We start from the raw sequence: 15,266 nt of genomic DNA on the forward strand, positions 1-15,266 counted from the left end.
ATGTTTGTATTTCTGTATAGTGGTGATGCTGCTTATGTGTGTCTCTAGCATGAATACCTATGCAATATGTATTCAGGGATTGCTGTTTGGTTGTGTTGCTTTGTTCTGCATCTCATGCTTGCCTAGAAATAGGCTGGCCTGGGCCTGCCGTTGCACATACGGACCATGTGCGTCCCTGGAATGTATCCCATGACTCTGTGGGATGCGGTCGGGCCCTTCTGTCACGCGGCATGCTCCGGAGTGGCCTTGGCTCAGTCCTCGCGGCTCCGCCCCGCCTGCGCCGTCCACGCTTGCGTGTCGTCCTGGCTCTGCATAAGCATACAATAATTCAAACACACTCGCAATTACACAGATCTAGGAAAATTAGAGAGAGGACAGCATATTCGCATTAGCAGGATGATCGTTGAGGGGCAATACTTTACTTGTCCGTGGCGGGATGAAACGATCCTTGGGAAAAATAAAGGAGACTATAGGGTAATGGGGTCATGCCCTGAACCGGCAGAGGCATGTGGAGACTCTGGCTGCGCAAACTGAGAATCGTGGAGTTAGGGTGGGTATAGGAGGAAGGGAGAGAAGAGAGAGAGAGCCCGAGCATGGCGGGTTCCCCACTTTTATGAGGGGGCATGGGGTGGCGGGTTGCCCGCTTTTATGAGGTGGCACACCTCCTGTTAGTCTGTCCTCAAAAACATGTTGATTGGACCTGGGTTCAAGGGGAAGGGGGTGGTTAATGTTGAACTCTAGTAACTCTGGTCAGGGTAGTGGCACCTGAAGGGATTATGATGACTCATGCGGCCAGAGTCATTGTCATTGATATTAATGGCTGCTGCTTTGGCTAGGTGAGGCTGAGTGGGGGAAGGGGAATGTTGCCTAAGTGTGCAGGAAGAAATTCCACATGGAGTTTGAATCCTTTGTCCTTGGGTCTTCTGCCTTGGCATGGCATCTGCCTGGCTTTCAGTGCTTCATGTGGTTAGGGAGCTGGTCCATCTTACAGCAGGTAAACAGGTAGGTAACCTCTGAAACCATTGGCACATTATCTCACAGGAAGGCTTCCTTCTTTTGTGTCTGTGCGTCTGTAACTGGCATCATCTTTGGGTCACCACACAATTCAGTCCCTTTTACCCACACTCGCATAGTCCACGTTTTAAGTCCATAACAGCTCTACAAGCGCCTTGCATGGCAACAATGGTGAACTATAGATTCTACGTGAAATCCCTCCCCAAATTCCCCCCTTCACAGGGCCTCCAGTCTCTAGGAATCTCTCAGGCCAGAACTGGAAACCCTAGCACAGGTGGCAACTCATCTTCTCAGTTGGGGCAGGAAATATGTACAATTCTCTCCCTAGGGAGATTTGTCTGTGTCATTCTATCATTGATGAGTTTTAAAAGTTGATGAGAGTGGGTACTGATTATCATGTTTTTTTAACTGCTTGCCACCTTGATGGCCCTAATTGGGTGTAAAGCCAGGAAACAAATGTTTTAAACAAACAAATTGGGAAAAGTGAATCATATTATGTGCATACTTCTCAGGGTTCTTAAGAGACAGGATGGGATAGTTACTTCAGTCTCCATTTGCTCTGGACTCCAGCAATGACCTGGAATGAAGGCGAAGATCTTCTGATGAAAGAGAATTTCCAGTCTTGCAGCCAGAGAGATCCTGTGATGGTTCTCATTAAACATTTTAACAAAAATTGAACAAATATTGAGCAATTCCTGGTGTCTCCATGCTGTCTCCAGTCACTTTCTTAAATGATTGGCATTAGATGTACAAAGTTAAGTCTCCTTATTTCAGAAGGGCAGTTTCAGACAGCAAAAGCAAAAATTGTGCTGGAAAAAACACCATGCAGTTAACTGCCAGCTTGCACAGGGAATGTCTGTTACAATTGTGCCCCAATCTGGTGGCACTATTTGTTGAATAACTTAGATGGAGACTGTTTCAAAAAGTAAAATCACATACAGTAAAACCACTTGTATTTTACCTTTCCAGATGAATTCTAGGCAATATGAATACTTAAGGTTGCAAGATTTGCAGTATAACTCCAAAAACACTTTCCTGGGAATAAGCTCCATTGAATAGACATTGAATAGTCCCTGTTGATAACACCCCAAGATGACATTGAATAGTCCATTTGGAGGTCACAGTTGTTCACCTGAACTATGAAGAAACAGCACGTGATGATGATGATGATGATGATGATGATGATGATATGTTGTTGACTGAAGGTATTTCTTCAGATGATGTACTGACCTTCCTATTGTTTAGCCATGTAGATATATCCAACACAAAGCAACCAAGGTATTTTACAATGGTGCTATCCTAGATTATAGAAGTGACATGACAGGAATGAAATATAGGACCTAAGTCCTGTAAGATTCAAGAAGACCTAAGAACCATGTGCAGAAACTATCTAAACTTTATAGAGTCATTAATGAATCTATAAATCTGTCGTCTTACTATAAATCAGAACTATTTGATGGGCTAATTTAGCTTCACACTTGTTAAATGAGCCATGGTAACAATAAATATCTGAAAGCAGGTCTGGGAAATTAAATGTCTGAGTTGTTGTTTTTACAAGCTGGATCCAAAGCTTCTTTTCATAACTGTTTCCTTTACACAGAAAGGTGACTAATCAATTCAATGTTTACATGACGAAACAGTAATTCATATAACCATTATTTAGTAGGGCTAGAAAGCATTAGAAAAATGAAGGACATGGAAACTGGCAGTCTTACAACAGGGGTGGTGAAACTTATAAAGCTGCCTTATATTGAATCAGAACCTGAATCCATTAAAGTCAGTATTGTCTACTCTGACTGGCAGCAGCTCCCCAGTGTTTCAGGTAGAGGTATTTTCCATCACCTACTCCCTGGTCCTCTTAACTAGAAATGCCCGGGATTGAATTTGGGACCTTCTGCATACCAAGCATATATTCTACCACTAAGCCACAGCCATTCCCCAACTCACGGAGTGTCTTTATCATGAAAAATTATGTGGAGTATGCCACTTATGACAACTACGGTACTCTATGAGCAAACCAAGCCCTTGGCAGATTAAAGGAAGGACAATGCAACACGATCACAATCTTTCCTATGAATCTAGTCTTAGAGAAAGTGATATTCCAATCCACCTAAAGTGTCTGTAATGCAAGGCCAAAACTGTTATGAACTACACTAAAGCTGCTCTGGGTAACATTGAACAAATATTAATTTAGAGTTAGGTAATAATGTAAAACTGTAATGTTCAGAAAGCTACTGAGAGCTTTGTCATGCCTTAATGGAATATTTTCCTTGATATCAGTTGGATAAGGATGGTAAAAGTTTTTTTAAATTTAGAGATAATATTGGTATTAACTCAATCAGTGTTCCCGCTAAGCTGAGTTAGTGTGAGCTAGCTCACAGTTTTGTAGCCTCCGGCTCACACATTTTTGCCGTAGCTCAGGAAGGATGACTCCAGAGCAAACTAATTTATGCAGTTGCCAAATCGCTCGCTCACAACTTTAATGCCAGTAGCTCATAAAGTAGAATTTTTGCTCACAAGACTCCACAGCTTAGAGGGAACATTGAACTCAATGTATTAGCTATATTAACAAATCAGCATATCCTTGGGAAAAGATGCTTACTTTCCTGCTCCTTTGTGCGTAGTTCAATAGCCAACAATTTACAGCAGAACGGGTTGTCATTGTGTCTAAACTGTGAATTGTATGAAGGGTGGGGTGGGAGTTGGTTATCAAATAATTTACAAACCAGTATTAAATCATGAATCACACAAGTCCAAAGACTTCTAAAGCTTTTTTTCTTAAAAGATAAGCCATGGTTTGCCATTATGTCTGGATATATCATATTCATTGAGTATGCCATATCCATGTTAACCTTTCTTAAAAAATTACCTGCCTCATACAAACATTTTTATGTGGAAAAGTCACCACAAAGGTAATAGGGCTTTCACAAAAAGAATAGGACTAAGATCTATACCACTGTGTACAGTATGTATTATCTGTTTGCTGTATGTATTATCCTGTTCTCACTGCTTTGCTTTTATACTTATATAATGACATGTTCTAAACTGTTCAATATATGTCTAATACTTTATGCTTTGTAGTCCTATTGCATTGCTTATTCAATGTCTTATCCTATTGATTGCATTTATACACACACACACACACACACACAAAATAAAAAATAAATCCATAACTCCTTTTCAAAGCCAAACATCAGTGCTTTAAAAAGCTTATTTGTGCTTCAGTGTGGAAAGCTGATGAAGATATACACACATTATCACTTGCATTACTCACCCTATTGGAGTGCAACCAACCTATCCTGACTGGACGCTATAAATCTATTGCAAGCGCTTCAAACTTGAGGATTCTCTGCTTTTTTTCACGTCAGAGCTCTGATCATAGGAACAGTATCCCTGGAACTATGCATATATGTAGTTCATATACAAGTTGCCATGTCATGCCTTTACTGAAAGCAATTTGGAAAATGGTTCCAGGGGAAAAAAATCATCTATGAAGGTATTAATTCTTGGGAAATCACAGAGAAGCTGTCAAACACATTTCAGTAAGCAGTAAATGAACCTTGCTTGCACCATAAATCATTAATGTTTAATCACCAGCCAATGCCTCAATAAGCTCACTGGCATGGAAAATCACAGATACTCAAAGGATAATTCTAGCAAATCTGGCATGCATGGCTAACTTGTGTGCTTAATTACTGTTTATGCACCAGTAGTATCCAAGCATTTGTATGTAATAAATAGAACACTGTCATAGTGTCCAGATGGTTTTAGATTCAAGGCCCAGGGAGTATGTTAGGAGATTATAGGCCTGATTTACCAACAGTTCACACCAGCTTGACTCCTGAAAAATCAAATAACTAAAATAAAATACAGAGAATATAACAATGAGGGGGAAAACATGTTGATGATTATTTTAAAAATACCTTAAACTTAGGCACCAGGTAACAGTAGTTGTGAGTGATGTTCAGCTGAATATAAGGGGGGGGGGAGATGCAGAAATCTTTTCAAAATGGATGTACACCTTCAGTCTGCAGGTGGGAGCTCATTGAACACTCATCCATATACTGTCAATCCTTTCACAGTAAACAAAACCATAGGGCTCTAGACAAGCATTCTCAATATTCCAGGAAGCAGTCTGTTGTAATTTAGAAAGATTTTCCTGACCTGAATGGTGCAGGCTGGCTTGATCATATTGGATCTTAGAAGCTAAGCAGGGTTGGCCCTGGGTATCCAAACTGGACCCAGAGAAAGGGAAATTAGCTTTATAAGGGTTCCAAAAAGGAATAATGCAGGACCTGCTTATACCAGGGTAGATATTGGTGGAGATATCCCAAAATAAAATTACGAAGAAAAAGAGAGTGATTGTAAACACAAATAGATTTATTGTATATAAAATAAAAATGTAAAGAACCTAGACTAGGCAACTGAGAACTAATTCCCTAAGAAAACACATATGTGCACATACACCCCAACAAGAAGGGGAGGAGGAGAAGGAGGAGGAGGAGAGGCTTACAATCTTCTTCCCTTCCTCTCCCCACAACAGACACTCTGTGAGGTAGATGGGGCTGAGAGAGCTCTGAGAGAAATGCTCTTGAGAGAACAGCTCTGAAAGAACTATGACTGACTCAAGGTCACCCAACTGGCTACATGTGAAGGAGTGGAGAATCAAGCCCGGTTCTCCAGATTAGAGTGCACCAGTCTTAGCCACTACACCAAACTGGATAGGAGAGAGGAACCTGGGAAGTTTTAGGGAAGGGACATACAACCTGAAATCCTGGGCTTGAAATCTGGAGAGGTCTAAAGGCAAAATCAGCTGAGGACCAAGGAGCAATTACAGGGGTGTTCAGGTACTGGGAGAACCTGGCACACCTTCCACTGAGTTGGAACAGTCTTTTTATGGAGATGGGTCCCATAGCTAGACATGGGCATCTACTTTTTCAGGAACATGATTGGTTGAAGATACGAAGCTTAAATTTGACTGGGCAGTTCAAAGGTAACGGTGGGAAGATTAGTAGAGAAATACCTGACATTCCAAGGTGGGTTGGTCATTGGATGGTTTTAGCATATTGACAAAGAACTGGGAGTGAATGATGGGTTTAAGTGTCCTCCTGATGGCGCATCCTGGGTGAATTGGATGTTAGGCTGCCTTTATTAATGGCTGGATTGCATTAGTAATAATGATATATAACAAAGTATATGAAATAGGAAATATTTCTCCCCAACACCCCTTTCATTACATTGACGCCGTCTATAAAATACAATAAAACTTACTTCTGTTGGGATACATTTATACTCAACATTTTACATTTAAAATTTCATAACTAATCTGTTTATTACAGATTAGTTAATTATCCTATTATTAACTAATAATATTAATATTATTAAAACCACTAAGTCCAAAATAAAAGGGAAACCCCACTACCAAAGGGGCCTTGGCCGGAGGAGGGTGCAGGGTTATTACATCATTATTTGGATGGGAGACCACCAAGGATGTCCAGGGTTGCTATGCAGAGGTAGGCAATGGCAACCCACCTCTGAATTTCTCTTGCCTTGAAAACCCTATAGGGTCACCATAGGTCAGCTGCAACTCGTTCACACCTTCCACTATGCAGCAGAAAGATCCTCCAGGTTCCCCAAAGAATTTATCCCAGCTGTTTGTGAAGGAACTCAACAGAAGCTCAATACATTATACAACATGGGTCTACAGCCCCTCCCACAAAATCTTAATATCAGCGACCCAGCTACTTATTCCCAGACACCACCAGGAAGCAGCTGGCCTCTCCTCTAAACATTAAATCTTTCCAAATTATATTTTCCTTTGTAATTATTTACCACACAAGCCTAAATAGGTCTGCTCAGCATCCCTATTCAGGTCTTATTGGTCTGTTTCAGGTTTAAAATGAAACCCAGTATTTCCCAGACAATAAACAGTCAATACATTAATTTATTTTCTTTAAAATAATCTGATAACTTCACATGATTAAATAAAATGTTAAATAGATACACCCAATACTGGCATACCCCATAGAAATTAATCCTTATGATTATACTTTTCATTCCTATTTTACCTAAGTTGTCTTTAAGCAGAAAAAGAGTTAAGTTTCAAAACTTCTTATCCCGAGCTTTGAAAAAAAAGAAAGAAAGAAAGAAAGAAAGAAAGAAAGAAAGAAAGAAAGAAAGAAAGAAAGAAAGAAAGAAAGAAAGAAAGAAAGAGGAGAAAGCAGATTTCACTGAATGAATTCCACATCCGAGATATGCATTGGTTCCAGGAAGCTGGTTTCAGAGGGTAGCTGTGCTGGTCTGCTGTAGAACCGCTAGTCTCCAGTCAAGCAGCAGTTTAGAGACCACCAAGATTGGGGGGTGGGAGTTTCTAAGCTTTTGAGAGTCAAATCACCCTTCTTCAGATAGCAGGTTTCCAGGGTGTGGCCAGCTATTAAATAGGTCAGCTAGGTTTGCCATGTGCTGCTGGGGGGTGGAGATCTTGTGTCCCCAAGGGACCTTTTCTGCTGACTTTACTGAACCTTCTCATCTGTGGTCTCCAAAGCCATGATGTATGACATCTTTAATCATCCCAAAGAATAATTGTTGCAAACTCTGTTCCATTTATTCTTGGATTTATTATGAGAGTAAAACCATTTATTCATAAGTTATCCTTCAAGGCTGAAGACTAACTTGGCTAAAATAGTAAAAAATGCATGTTTGCAGATTTATACAACACTTATGCTTTCATACACTGTAAAAACTAGAGATATTAGCAGGAATCTTGTCAAGAAGATTTATTGAGAGGATAAACTAATCTGATTTTGAAATTTGTAAAACAACCTTAGTTAGAAATAAGAGCACAGATTATCTGTATAGAGATTTTCTATTTGAGCCATGCAATAAACTTAGGAACAATCCTAAGTAGATCTCCTTGGAAGTAAGTCTCATTTTATTCAGTTTTAAGATTGCAGCCTAAAAATATATGTGGTCTGTACAAATATTTATTTACATTATTTACAGTTTGCCTCTATCAAAAAATCTCTATCAGCTCCATAAGATGTTATTTAACAGTCATAAAGGACATTTTTAAACAAAGCAAAGCAAAATCTGTCTCTTTTCACACAGCTTCAAATGATGTTATATGGCAATTGCATCCAAATAGCTATATGCTGCTAAGGCTATAAAGGCTGCAATAACAAAGTTAATAGGATAATTCTAAGCTGTCACACTGAAATACTGATTAAATCAATTGTTAAGTTGAAATTGTTCTGCATGTTTATACAGCATAATTCTTCCAACAATTTTAAGACGTGCATTTATGCATTGGTTCCAGAAATTGCCAGAAACAGAAGACAGTGGAATTAAGTACACTTAATTAGTATAACTGACCCACCTGCTTTTGCCCACCCTCCTCAGTGGCTAGCCATTTTTTCCCCCACTTTCAATGTGCTTCCCACACTAAAAGTTGTTTCCTCTTCCAGTCCTGATATCTTGACTGAATCTTTCTATCACATCATCACCTTTGTCTGAAGTAGTGTTGCCAACCTTCAGCTGGTGCCTGGAGATCTCCAGGAATCACAATGGATTCCTGGCTTGAGCGGTCAGTTCCCCTGGAGAAAATACTTGCTCTGGAGGGTGGACTCTATGGCATGATGCCCTGCTGAGGTCCTTCCCCTCCCCAAATCCTACCTCCCCAGGCTCTACCCCCAAATCTCCAGCAATTTTCAAACCTGGAATTGGCAGCCCTACCTTGAAGGCATGCTTCCCCCCGTCTGATGCTTAACATATGCACATTGTATTTATTTAAATATTTTTATCCTGCCTTTTCAAAGCCAATCCTGCCAAGAAAATCAAAACGTAAAAACACAAACTGATAAAATAAAAGAGCAAGTGTGGTTAGAGTGTTGGACTAGGAGCTGTGAGAGCCAAGCTCAGGTCCTCTCTCAACCATGGGATTTTGCTGGGTGATCTTGGACCAGTTACACACCCTCAGGCGAATATACCCCACAAGATTGTTATGAGGATAAAATGCAGCAGAGGAGAACAAGGTATGCTTTTGGGGAGATAAAGATCTGTTTAATAGGTTCTCTGCATTGGCAGCTTTCATTAAAAAGTCTTCTATTGTGAAGATACACATTTTCCCTTACATCTCTGCAATGAAAAGAGAAGCTCAGATTTTAAAATGAAGTTTGGGGACTCAGAGGACTTAGTATCAGTGTTCCCTCTAAGCTGAGTTAGTGTGAGCTAGCTCACAATTTTTTAGCCTCCGGCTCACACAATTTTATCTTAGCTCTGGAAGGATGTCTCCAGAACAAACTAATTCACGCAGTAGCCAAATCACTCACTCACAACTTTAATGCCAGTAGCTCACAAAGTAAAATTTTTGCTCACAAGACTCCACAGCTTAGAGGGAGCATTGCTTAGTACATAGATAATTATGTGATAATGCTATAGTGATTCATCAATTGTCACTTTAAAAAATTGGCTGGAAAAACTCTGGTGGGGGGTGGTAGCCACAGGGGGCTGAGGCAAATAAATAGTACTGGTGTGGACAGAACCTGAAAAAAAATGCACCTTGCCATCTTAACACCATACAGACACATATTCACTGTGATCTTTCCAAAAGATCACACCAAACCAATTCAGGAAAGACTACCATAAAGTGGTCCTGTGGATGCTCTCAAAAAACCTGCTCGTTTGTATACCAAACCAGGGCAAAATCGCTCTGTGGAAGCAGCCTTAATGGAATGAAAGTCATTTTAGTGCATACAGCCCTCAGAATGGTAGTAGAAAAATTGATGGTGAAGAAATACATATATACTAGGAATAACGCTTATTGTGGAAATAAATACAATAAGCTCTAGAAAGAGGCTCTGGGCAGGTGCCTCAGCCTTGGGTACTCAGCATCAATTTGCTGTGGCAACCTCAGCAGGGTATAATGACACAGCGTCCACCATTTTCTCCAGGGGAACCGATCTCTGCCACCTGAAGAGCAGTTGTAATTCTGAGTGATCTCCAGCCCTCACCTGGAGATTGGCAACAATGGTTCCTCAGGAGGAAATGGCTGGTTTGAAGAGTGGAATCTATGACAGTGTATCTGTCTGAGGTCCCACCCCTCCTCAACCCCACCCTCTCCAGGCTCCACCCCTCAAATCTCCAGGAATTTCCCAACCTGAAGGTGACAACCCTATCTCCTCCCCAGCCAACCATCAACTTTACCTGCCCCTCTGACTTCAACTTTCTATCTCCCCCCCCCAGCCTCTACCTAGGAAAAGTACAGTCTTTCTCCACAGTGGGGACCCAAGCAGGAGGGAAGCGACCTCAGCAGGGTATAATGCTGTTGTTTTCTCCAGGGGAACTAATCTTTGCCATCTGGAGAGCAGTTTTAATTCTGAGTGGTCTCCAGCCCTCACCTGGAGATTGGCAGCAATGGTTCCCCAGGATAAAATAAGTGCTTTGGAGGGTGGACTCTAAATTCTAAATTTCATATTGTGACTCTATGGCATTCTATTCAGCTTAGGCCTCTCCCCTCCCCAAACTCTGGCTTCCATAGATTCCACCACAAAATATCCAGTAATTTCCCAGCCCGGAGCTGGCAATCCCAAATGTGATAGACATGTAATACATTGATATGATAGATGCTGAAAACATCACTTACTTGCCATTATAAATTTGACTTGCTGACCAGTATAAAGGCAAAGAGTTGTGGATACGCAAACTGTTATTTGCCATGAGTCCCCTAGAATGAAGAGAGAAGATTTTATATACTATAAACTTGAAAGCAACTATATTCAAGGTTGATCTCAAACAATAAATTCTGTTTATTAAATTCTTTCCCACTTTTCAGTGCTGGTTACTAGTTGTCTGTTGGGAAAATCCAATCTAGCTCAAGCTTGGCCTAGCATGTGTCGTGCCACACTTTCCATTGCTTGCACACTTCACAATGTTCCATAAAAGTCCCAGCACTATTGCCCAGTGGAAGTCAGCATTGGATTCTGCCCAGCCCCAAAGGAATCCCCATTCCACTTTGGATCCTCACCATGATAACCTAGGCATTTTCTCCCAGCTCTCCACTGTTCCTGCCCATTACACCTAGAATAAGTATGTTCAAACTGCTTGGGAGAAGAATTAATTCTCACAGGGAAAGATAAGATAGCATGGATCTTCATCTGCATGACCTTTAGAAAGTATGTGATAACATGCAAGTTTAAGGTCTGGTTTTATTCCTGGTATCTATCTGCATAGAGGATATTAATGTTTATCTAGTGAAAAGCTTGGATCATTTGTATTCACTTTCTCACACTGATTAATGTTTCATGTTTAGGATACACAAATATTTGCAAAATTGAATTAAGTACATATATAATTTTAATTATAAATCAGAAATACAACACTTCTATGTAAAATTTGATCCACTGTACATAAATCATATTAGGTCTTAAATATCATGCATTCAAGCCCCACATTTCAAACTCTGAAATATAATTTGAGGTCACTGTTCAATTTTACAAGGAGAAATTTTATTTTTCAAGCCTCTAGAAGTTATTTCCAGAAGACCACTTCACTACAAACAACCTTTTCTTGTTTTGAGTCCATGAGATAGACAGATAGATTGATCAACAGATCTTCTCCCCAGCACCCAATCAGGCCTCCCCCCTCCTACAAATACTTCCGCCAGGACATCTTAGAATTCAGTAGTTAGGGCTCACAGCACAGGGTTCTGTCTCAGAGCTCCCTGCCATGCAGACTTAGAGTGAGGCACTTTGGTGGTGGCAGAAGCACAGAGAGGGCACTTTGCACTACAGGGCGAGCACTTGGCACTGACACCCAAGAAGGCAAGCAAAGTCCGTACATTGTGACTGACCTCTTCCATTTCAGAACTCTCACAGGTACCCCACCTTTGGAGGCTCAGCCCACAGGAGCAACTGCACACTGACAGGTAAGCAAGGGAAAGGATCCCAAACCTGCTCCCCCACTCCCCTCACTTGAGCCTGGGTACTGTGACAGAGTCTCCTGCATTGAGTCCAGGTGTGGGGCAGCACAAGTCGCAGCTGTGCAGCGCCATGCCCCTGATATGCCATGAGAAAAAGTTCCCCAAGAAGTTTTCTGGGAGATTGGGGGGGGGGACGCTCATTTCCCCAGTTACCACCCTCAGCAGAGCACAGGGAGTGTTTGTGGTTGGGGGGCGGTCTGGCAGCTGCTCCACTGTACATGGTGAACCAGCCTGGCAAGTGTTCCTTCAACTCATTCCCTTGCAGAATCAGAGGCTTGAGCAGCAGCTGCGGCGGCGGATGGATTGCAAGTAATCTGGAAGGACTTCAACACAGGACAGGTAATCTGCCATACATAGCAGGGACCCAGGTGCACAGATAGGTTCCCTTGCTCACCTCGCAGGCTTCTGTGGTGGTGGGGGGGAAAGAGGGTGGTCTGGGTGAATAAGCCAGCTTATTGCGGTGGTGAGAGTGTGAGGCTGGACCTGGGAGACCCAGATTCTGTTCCCCATTTGTACGATGGAAGCTAGGTGGGTGGGCCTTGGCCCAGATGCACACCTTCAGCCTGACCAACCTCACGGGGTTGTTATGTGCATGAAATGGAGAAGAGGGGGATCATGCAAGCCACCTGGGTGGGAGGATCACTAAGAAAATGAGCAAATTGATGAGCCCTGTAACTGCATGTCTGCTCCAGGAAGGGGGTCCTCTGGTACTCCCAGGGGAAGGCATCTGTGCAAGTAGCACTGAGGGGGCAGGGGATTACAGGGGTTCCCTGAGCCTGTGGTGGGGGGAGCCACTGCAGTGGGCAGACTCCAGGTATTTGGGAGGGTGGGGTTGGGGGGGCTGGCCATGGAATACAGTGGCCTGCAGGAACAACAAATGACAGCAACTTCATGGTTGTCATCACCATGGGTCTCTGTCATGGGGGCGGGGTGGGAACAGAAAATGGGACTCTCCCGAGCTGCCCTTCCCCACTCCCTAGCTGTGACATGCAATGGCATCTGCCCCCAGGACTGGCCGCTCCTATTGATCCAGGGTGCCCCTCCTCTCGTACCACCCCCACCTTAACACTATGCTGCGAGGACACGCTGTGGCAGAATTGCCATGGACACGCCCTCGCAAGCTGCCAGGTACACTTCCCCCCCTGCTCTGCTGCAGCATAACTTGCCTTTTAGGGAGGCGACTAGCAGCACCACCCTGAGTCCTGGCTGGCCAACACAGCATGGGTGTGACTCAGGCCTGCTCTGTTAGTTTTCATTTTATGTGGTATGATGAAAAAAGCTACAAAGGAATTAAGATAGACGCGTGTAGCTCCGTTGTTGAATTTTCTTAGTTTCTCAAAACACTTAAATATATGGTAATTTTAGTGAATGCTAAACCATACACAAGCAAAAAGAAAGTAAGCACTCATGAAAGAAAAAGAAAAATTAACAAGTTTGGTGCCATTTGGCATTATAAATATTTAATATGCAAGCCTCAGTTGGAATATCAAATTGCATCAAGCATCTGTCCTGGAAAAAATATCTGCACAATAGCTTTGTGCTCGTTCACTGTTTGTTCAACCAATATTATTTAAATGCTCAATATTCATAATGGCAAAAAACAGTCATTATTATAGCCTTGAATGGTAGAATAAAATAAAGGCAGGTTTTTAAATTTATTTCAGTTAATAAATACTGGAGGTATCCCAAAATTCTATCAAAATCAGACACCAACCTAAGTTCATGTTCCAAAGGAGATATGTCCAGCACATGGACAATAGCAGTGAGTGGGCAGGATGTGCAGATGTCATCATCATCTCCTTCTCCATGTATACATTAGATATCTGCACAGTACTAAAAAGACATGCAGGATATTTAAATGATACAAAACAAAAGAAAATGTTTCAATTTATCCAGTCTTCTTGTGATGCTTTTGTTCTTGTTGTTCAGTCGCACAGTCGAGTCCGACTCTTCATGACCCCATGGACCAGATCACGCCAGGTCTTCCGGTCTTCCGCTGTCCTCTGAAGTTTGCTCAACTTCATGTTCGTTGCATCTATGACACTGTCTAACCATCTCATCCTTTGCCGTCCTTTGTGATGCTAAATAAGCACAAATATTTTCTGTTCTCTTTAGAACCACATCCGCTGATTCTGCATTGGCTTTTCCCTGTTGTTTTACGAAACCCACACTGGAACAGAAATTCCCCTCTGCATTGCATCTGCTTTCACTTCCTTTGATTATCGGATTTTATGGTACCCTCCAGACTGCATGCCACTTTGACTTTCTTTGATCATCTGGTTTTAGTGTACCTTCTGCATAGATTTATGGCTGTTTTATGGCCGTTCAGGGGTGACTTTGCAGGCAGTACGGCATTGCCCCAAGGTATTTGAATGTGGTTTTGAGCTGCACTTTTCCCTCCCAGTTGAGAAAATGTGCTGCAAATGCTAGATGCATCATCTTCAATATATGGCAAAACGTACTCAAGTTTTTGACACTGGGGATGTCAACCTCCAGGTGGTACCTGGGGATCCCATGGAATTACAGCTCATTTCCAAACTACAGATATCAGTTCCCCTGGAGAAGATGGATGCTTTGGAGGGTGGACTCAATTACATTTTAACCCACTGTCCCTGTCCTCCACAGGTTCCATCCCCAAATCTCCAGGAATTTCCCAACCTGGATCTGGCAACTCTACCCTGTCATTCCCCACCAGTGGCCAAGGGGGACCTGGCAACCTTCTTTGAAACTGTAAGTTCAGAAGGCTCTTCTTCAAAAGATTTTCCCTTTCATTCTATAGCTTCTATCAGTGCGGAGTCTCAGATCTATTTTCAATATGAACTGATATTCATATTGTCACTAGCAATTTTACAGTATTAAAGAAATATTTGTAACTGATGTTCTGCTTTGATGTTCAGCACTAAAGAATTTGTAAAATCAAATTAGATCTTTTATTGGTTCAAGATCTGTCACAAAAAAAGCTAAGCTTTCAAGTTATACAGGACTAGTAATCAGACAGAGAGGGAAGAGAAAGTCACTTAATGAAAATATTTTTAGTCACAACGTACAGATACTATTAACATAGAGAGGTGCTTTCATACTCGCACTTCTTGTGTCCATGAGGAATTTTGTTTTTTTCTCTCTCTCTCCCACTGGCAAATCAAGTCTAAAAATAAGAGCTCCTTCTGATGTTGTTTTTATGGTGGCAGATTCACAACACCATGCCTTTCTTTCCCAAAAAAAAAAGGTAGTTTCAAAAGCCAAGGTCACATGAAAGAAGCCAGTACTGCATTTGCTC

General features: G+C 41.9%; 1 long non-coding RNA gene across 1 annotated transcript in view; it reads right to left on the minus strand.

Moving 5' to 3' along the window:
- Window positions 1-216: 216 nt before the first annotated feature.
- LOC107122378 overlaps window positions 217-15,266 on the minus strand; it is a 57,019-nt gene continuing 41,969 nt past the window's right edge. The window contains exons 2-3 of the long non-coding RNA XR_001482913.1: window positions 10,655-10,735; window positions 217-308 (exon numbers count right to left, since the gene is read on the minus strand). This is a non-coding gene — a long non-coding RNA (uncharacterized LOC107122378). The remainder of the gene's footprint in view (window positions 309-10,654; window positions 10,736-15,266) is intronic.

The sequence above is a fragment of the Gekko japonicus genome, unplaced genomic scaffold (assembly GCF_001447785.1).
Source record: "Gekko japonicus isolate JY-2015 unplaced genomic scaffold, Gekko_japonicus_V1.1 scaffold372, whole genome shotgun sequence".
NCBI classification, from domain to species: Eukaryota; Metazoa; Chordata; class Lepidosauria; order Squamata; family Gekkonidae; genus Gekko; species Gekko japonicus.